Here is a 7,591-nt window from a genome sequence, read left to right on the forward strand (position 1 = left end):
AGAGCGAGCATTTGCAACCAAAAATAACCGGCACCTTTCGACTTCTTCCCTAACCTTTGAGGCTTGAATGCAGCAATGGCTATCCTTGTGGCAACAGCCATCACATGAGAAAAAAATATTGAGTTTTCTGTGAAAGGAATTAATTTTTCCGAAGTGTACAACTTTCAGATCAACCGCCCAATGTTTGAATCAAGAATGCTGGCTCATTTAGAGTCCTTAGCTAACAAGATGAACACTATTCTAAAAAACGAATATTATAATGGCAACCTTGATGATAAAACAGCTTTCGAAAAACGATAATGTTGTAATGGTTGTCGTCAATTCGTTCACATCGTGGAAATGTATTCAGCTTCTTCATAATCGTTGGGGTGACACGGCGATGAATAAGATACTCTGACGGCAGCCAGATTAAAAAAATCACCAGGTCCTGGAGGGGGGGGTTGAATTGAATGCATCGCGTTCGATTCTGTCAAGTATGGCTCCCAAGTTATGATACTTTTTTTCATAAACATTTTGGCCACCGATTAAGTCCAGAAGCGGTTGTTCTAAATAGACTACACACCTTCACTACCGAGAGGGTAGCACGAAGATTAATAGAATTACTTCGCACGAGCTAGAATAAAAAAATAAATTGCCACCCAACACGGAAGCAGTTAATTAAGAACTTAAGGGCATGATAATTAATCTAGGTGTTGTTGCCGCAGTTTTGGACAACACCTGGCGAGTTTAGTTATCTTGACAGTTTAGACCAGGCCATTATCATTGACCAAACCTATCGACATAACACAGGCGCCTTGAATAAACATATCACAACCAAGTTATCTACAAAGTCTTAGATTATCTACAGTTAACATAATAACCAATGTATGTAGGGAAAATATAACGTAAATAATATTGATATGTATAATCAAGACAGTATATATTGTATAGACATTTCTAATGCCAGATCCGATGGCAAAAACAGCACCGTTATTCAAGTTAACAAAGACATCAGTTCTAAGACAAAAGAGGTATCTGGCAAAGAATATACAAACTAGTGTGATTGAATTACATAAACACTATCTGAAGAGGAGAAACGGGAGGCAGAACAGAAGAGCCTGCTCTATAAATAAGGACATACAGTGCTGACATAACAGGATCTAAAAGTTTGAGATATGAAGGGGGAAGGGGGACACGAATGAGGAAGGGCAGGTTCAATAGGACAGGATAACTGCGCCTATGTATACGTAGGGGACATCCCTAATCTGAACAGGAAGGGTGAGTCTCCATCTATCCTTGTCAGGGAAAAAGAAACGTCAGAAATAGTTTGTTTACAAAAATTATGTATAATCTAATTTGTGTTAAACATTAATAGGTTCAAACTTTAGCGCTCTAATTGGAAAACCCCTCCTAGACCTTTTTATGCCTTGAATTTTTGTAGGAATTTACCCCCTTAGGGCTACAGAAAGAAGGATGCCTAGTCCCATCCTCTATTCCGTTTTAGTTGCCTTTGATTTTGGCTACCTCCCTGGTACATAATACATATACCAAGGGCTTTTCCGCCCTTACAAAGGAGGTAGCCAAAGTTAAAAGGCATTATTCCACTCCCATGCACCAACCCTCCCTCTCTCTCATCTTGGCTCCTACTGAATGACGGGTCATCCCTGCATCTCGCCCATCACTCTAAGTCAGAAGCAATAGAACAAGACACAACACATTAACAGCAAGGCCGCTTCATTTAATCGGCGACCCCCCCTAACCTCTCCGTCCCGTGTTCCTCTTACTCCCATTATCATCTCTCCATCCACACCTTTTACTTTTTCTTCACTACTTGATCCGCATCCTCTCCCTCTCTTAATTTCTTTCCATTTTTTATCACTTTCAAAAAATTCTGTCATTATCTTACCCCATTTCACATCTGTTCTCCTCTTTGTCTCCTTTATTCTATCCTTTACTTCTCTTTTCTTTTCTTTGCACCTCTCATATGATTTTCTTGTCCTATTTTGTAATCAATCTGTGAAAGTTCGCTTCTTCTCTTCTACAACCTTCTTCGCTTCATCATCCCACCACTCACTACCCTTCCTTCTATTTCCTCCCGTCCCCCTTGTTCCACACACCATCATTGCACGCCTTGTAACTCCTTCCTTGAAACATCCCCATTCCTCCTCCACTCATTGTTCTACTCTATCCTTCACTCCCTCCCACTCTTCTCTCGGCTTCTTGTACTCTTCTTTCTCATTTAAGCAGTTCACTTTATGCACCTCCCTACCTTCAGTCCTTTTCCAATTTCTCCATCTATCCTGAACTGTCAACTTACCTTCCACCGAAAAAAGATCTGATATTTCCCCACTCTCTTCCCTTAGAACATGTACATCCTTAACTCTTCCTACTGTTCTCCTGGTTACTACTATATAGTCCATTAATGCTCTATCTACCACCCTTCCGTCTACCACCTCTTCCATGTGTACTTATGCTTGACATTCTTCCTAAACATTGTATTTGCTACCAACAGCCCTCTTTCTAGACACATCTCCGCCATCGTCACTACTATGATTTTTTTCTGGAACTACACACTTCCCAATCTCTTTGTCTATTGGTTCATTTTCTACCCTAGCATAAGGCCTCCCAATAACACTACATTAACATTTCTCCCTAAACTCTCTATGCACGCATTTAAATCTATAAAAAAAAAAATCCCTTTCCTTTGCACTCTTCTCACTAACAGGCCCACATGCACTTATAAAACCCACATCTCCCTTCACAGTTTTACCTTCACATAAGCCTTGGAGAAACCTCCCTCCACTCCACCACACATTTACCTATCTCTTCACTTGCTAGTATAGCCACCCCTTCTCTTCCTTTATTCACTCTTGAGACCCTCCCAACTACACACCCCAAACTCAAACTTGCCCCTCCCTTTCAATTTAGTTCCACTCAAAGCCAACACATACATCTTTCTTCTCACAAGCATACTGCCTATCTGTTCCCTTTTACTCTCATCTGTACAACATCCATACACATTAAAAGACTCAAACCTTAAGATACTATTTTCTAAGGAATGTCCCCTTATTGTATTATAATTCTATTAGCATTATGTATAGATGTACAATGTAAAAGTGATGCGCCATTGTATGTGTGTGTGTGCGTACGTGTTATGGATGTTTCCAGAACTTTACAAATTGCCATTTCTGTTTACATGATTAATTATCATTTTATTTTTGGAAAGCGAAAGTTGAATGAATGGAATATAGATTATTAATATTATTAAATTAAAATTATTGTTTACCTGAGATTTGGATGTATGTAAATTTCTATATGCAAGGAATTAATTAGAAAAATGGAATGAACGCAACTATCATGACACGCCATGTCCAAGCTGAGTGACGCGTGTTAGTCAGATTAGGCAGCGAGCCTGTGAGAGATACAATTGGCAATACGTTCGACATAATATTCACTGTGCTGTGCAATAAACTCCTTGAATTATCTACGTGTGTTTCCAATTACCAATTGTTGAATGCAAACAACACCCCTTGGAGCTACAGGGAGAAGGATGCCTAGTCCTACCCTCTTCCTGCTTTTGTCGCCTTTTACAACTCAAATAGTAACACTTAGTGGTAGTATTCTCACCCCCCCCCTCCTGACTCTTGACTGCTCCTAACGGCTTTCCTCCTATCCCATATATTTGCAATACCTCCCACAGTGCCTTCCTGTCTACGCTGTCATAGGCCTTTTCCAAATCCATAAAGGCCCAAAAACTATCCTTACCTTTTCCTAAAGCTTTTTCCAATCCTCTGGCTATCTACCCTCTTTTAGACAAACATAAGCAACCTCACAAGCCACTCCACCTCCCTTTTCTAGACACTTCACATAACACCCATCTAATCCAGGTGCCTTACCTGTTCTAATCTTAATAACTGCTTTCACCTCATCTTTTCTTATTTCTCCTCCATTACTGGTATTTTCTTTGCATTTCCCACTGCAACTACCCCTCTCTCCCTATCCTCCTTCACATTTAGCAACTCCCTAAAATACTCTGCCGATCTTCCTCTTACTGCTGTCTATTATCATCTCCCCATCAGCACATTTTCTCTTCGTGGTTCACCTCCTCCTCCCCTCTTAATTTCCTTCCAAAACATCTTTTTATTACTTTCATTTTTTTTTTCATACTCTTACCCCCTTTGGCATCTCTCCTCTGTCTTATGCTTTACTTCTTTTTTCCTGTACTATTTTGTAACCAATCTGCAAATGCTTGTTTCTTCTCTTCTCCAACTTTCTTTGCTTCCTCATCTCACAGCTTACTACCCTTCTTTCTATGTCCTCCTTGTTCAACACACCCTCTTTGCACACCTTGTGACTCCCTCCTTGAAACGTCCCCATTCCTATTTAAACTTTATCCTTTACTCCCTCTCAGCTTCTTTTTGTACTCCTCCTTTTCTCATTTAAGCCGTTTATTCTAAGCACCTCCCTACTTTCTGTCCTTTTCCTCCATCTATTCTCCACTCTCAACTTACCTTCCACCGAAAAATTATCTGATATTCCCTTACTGTGGCCGCGGAAAAACTCCAGCTGCTTGAGACATGCCAGAACGAAGCAGCACAACAATGGTACAAAGTTCTCAACCTCCAGCCTGAAGCCTCGCTTCCCCCTCTCCAACTTAGGATCAGGATGCTCGGAGCGAACTTTGTTGCCCGCACACTCCACCCTGCGAGGAGACAGGTCTAAGTCGGGCCATCTACACCTCCCTAGAACGTGCAGACACACCGCATCGCCCCAACACATGGCTCTCTCACGCGGCCAAGCTTCTGGATTCCTTTCAACTACATCAACCTCTCCTCGAGAAAGGCATACCAAAATTCCCCCCGGACTTTAAATGCCCACCGCCGTGGGCACCTGCTCCTGTGACCTTCAAAATTACACCACTCACGGGGAAAAAGGGCGCATGCCACCCAGACAGTGTACGTATGTCGGCAAACAACGGTATCTGGGAACTGACGCGACCTGGTCATACGAAGCATTTTACGGACGGCTCAGTAGAAACAAATAGCCCACACGCGGCCGGAGCTGCCTTCGTCACTGATGGATGCACCTTTGGCAGGAGAGTCAGGGACTCCGCGTCCTCTCTCTCCAAGCCGAGGCCGTAGCGATGCAGGGGACCCGAGAACATGCTCTCGTATCCCACTCCAATTCCGCGGTTATCCACACAGACTCTCTGAATCTAATGAGCTGCTTGCAACATGTGAAGCTCGAAGATAATGTCCATCTCCTCACCAATATCATTGCGCTCCTGCACAAATTACAAGGTGCTGGACGGAATATCATTATCAATTGGGTGTCCAGCCACGTCGGTGTGCATGGAAATGACCTTACCGATGCGATAGCTGCGGCTGCTCGCAAGCGCCCCAAGGTCGATGTCCAGGTCCCTCCCAGCAAGAGCCAGCTCAAACTTCGAACCAGGGTATTAGCACGCACGCAGTGGCACCTCCAACACAGTCTGGAGACACAGATCTCCCAACGGGCGGTGTGGCACAAAAAGGTGACAGTGTGTGAACCTCTAGTCCTTCCCACTCCACTCCCAGAATTGTAGAAAAACTGCTCTTCAGGCTGCATCTCAAGGACCATTGTTTCTGGCAACTTAATTCCCAGAGCACCACAGAAGACTGCCGGTGCAACCACTGCCGCGAGGAAAATACCGAGCGATTGCCCCGCCACGTCTTTCCTCAGACGAGGCCCACCGGCACCCCCTGAAGGTCTTGTGAGCCGCCTCCAAAGCCCCTATGAGCTCCGCCAGCTACTAGACCCTCCACCGCCGCTCTAACAGCTGCAGTCTTTTTCCACTGTCCCTATGCTCCTCTGACTAGCTACACTATCCCACCTCCTCTCTGCAAGGTGCGTCTTACATAAACACCACCGCACGGGGTCAAAGCCCATGGGAGTGACATTTCACTCCCCCCCCAAAAAAAAAAAAAAAAAAACACTCTTATCTAAAAACATGTACATCCTAAACTCTTCTCCTCATTACCACTATATAGTTCATTAAAGCCATATCTACCACCCTCTCCCATATGTACTTGTGCTTGACTTCCTTCTTAAACACCGTTTGCTATCATCAACTCTCTAGACACATCTCCAACATTACCTATTATGATTTTTCCTGGCACTATACTTTCCAACCACTCCATCTATTGGTTCATCCCCTACCCTAGCATTAAGATCTCCCATTACTAGATTGATATTCCTCCCTAAATCCTCTATGCACTAATTTAAATCTATCCAAAAACCCTCCCTTTCATCTACACACTTCTCACTACCAGGCCCACATGCACTTACAAAATCCCACATATCCCTTCAGTTTCACTTCCATCCACACACACCTTGAAGAACCCTTCCACTCCACATGCTTACTTCTCTTCACTTAATAGTATAACCACCTCTCTCTCCTCATTTCTGACATCCTCCCAAATTCAAACATACTATCTCTTCCCTCTTACTCTCATTTGCATCATATCCAGGCACATTAAAGACCCACACTAGTCCTATCCCCATCCGATTTTTGTTGCCTTTTACAACTTGAGTGGGCATACTCAGTGGCATTTTTTCTCCTCTACCACAGGCACAAAAAGAAATGAATATTCTGAGAAGTTGTGCAGGACAGTATTAAGAGTGGGTGGACAGCCACAATATAATAAAGTAGTATAATTTCTCTAGAGATCTCTATCTCAGAGAAAATGTGTAGCTCTGGTCTGTACGGGCACCCCAAATAGACCCGAAAGTATCAGCTGCATACTGTCGAGCTCACAACCCCACAATAAAATGCAGCCAATACCCCAGTAAAAAAAAAAAAAAGAGTGGCAAGCATTACAGTATACTGGTTAAGTGTATATATGAATCTTAAAAATTTGATTTGTACTACATTGCACTGCCTCTGCAGGAAGTTTATTCCATTCAATTACTACACAGTTGGCAAAGTTTTCTCTACCAATTTCCAAATTAAATCTACTTCCTGACAGTTTGAGACCATTATTTCTTGTCTGATTCATGGTGTGAAAATTTCTTCATTTCTGATGCTGTAAATTCCCTCTAGACCTGTACCAAACCATCTCTGAATCTACTAATCATTCAGTTTAAGGAGATCAGGTGTGCACAAGGTCAGATCAATGTATGTGGAAAGCTAGTTGGTTTGGGTTTAGTGATAGTCACTGATTTGTTATGAGAGGGGAGGACATGAGAGAGGGTAGAGGAGAGGAGAGAGAGAGAGAGAGAGGGGGGGTTCAGTCATGGCTTGGCCTCTGCAAGCTTTTAATCTTGCTATAAAATGATACTAAGAGGTTAAATAGTAAATGAAACACAACAAAGAATCTCGTCATATATATATGTACATATATATGAAAATACATTACAGGCAAATAATGTTTCATAAATTGTTTTTATAAGTAACTCGTACCATATTGTATAAAAATTGTAGTAGTAAAACATGTCAATTTAGCACAGCCTAAGTAACAAAATAATTCAGTGATAGAATATGAGCTCAAAATATAAAAAAAAAAATAATAATAATAATAATAATAAAAATAAAAAAATTAAATAATGAAATATTAAAAAAAAAAAAAAAAAA

Source organism: Oratosquilla oratoria, chromosome 6 (genome assembly GCF_046742065.1).
Source record: "Oratosquilla oratoria isolate Oo_2021 chromosome 6, ASM4674206v1, whole genome shotgun sequence".
NCBI classification, from domain to species: domain Eukaryota; kingdom Metazoa; phylum Arthropoda; class Malacostraca; order Stomatopoda; family Squillidae; genus Oratosquilla; species Oratosquilla oratoria.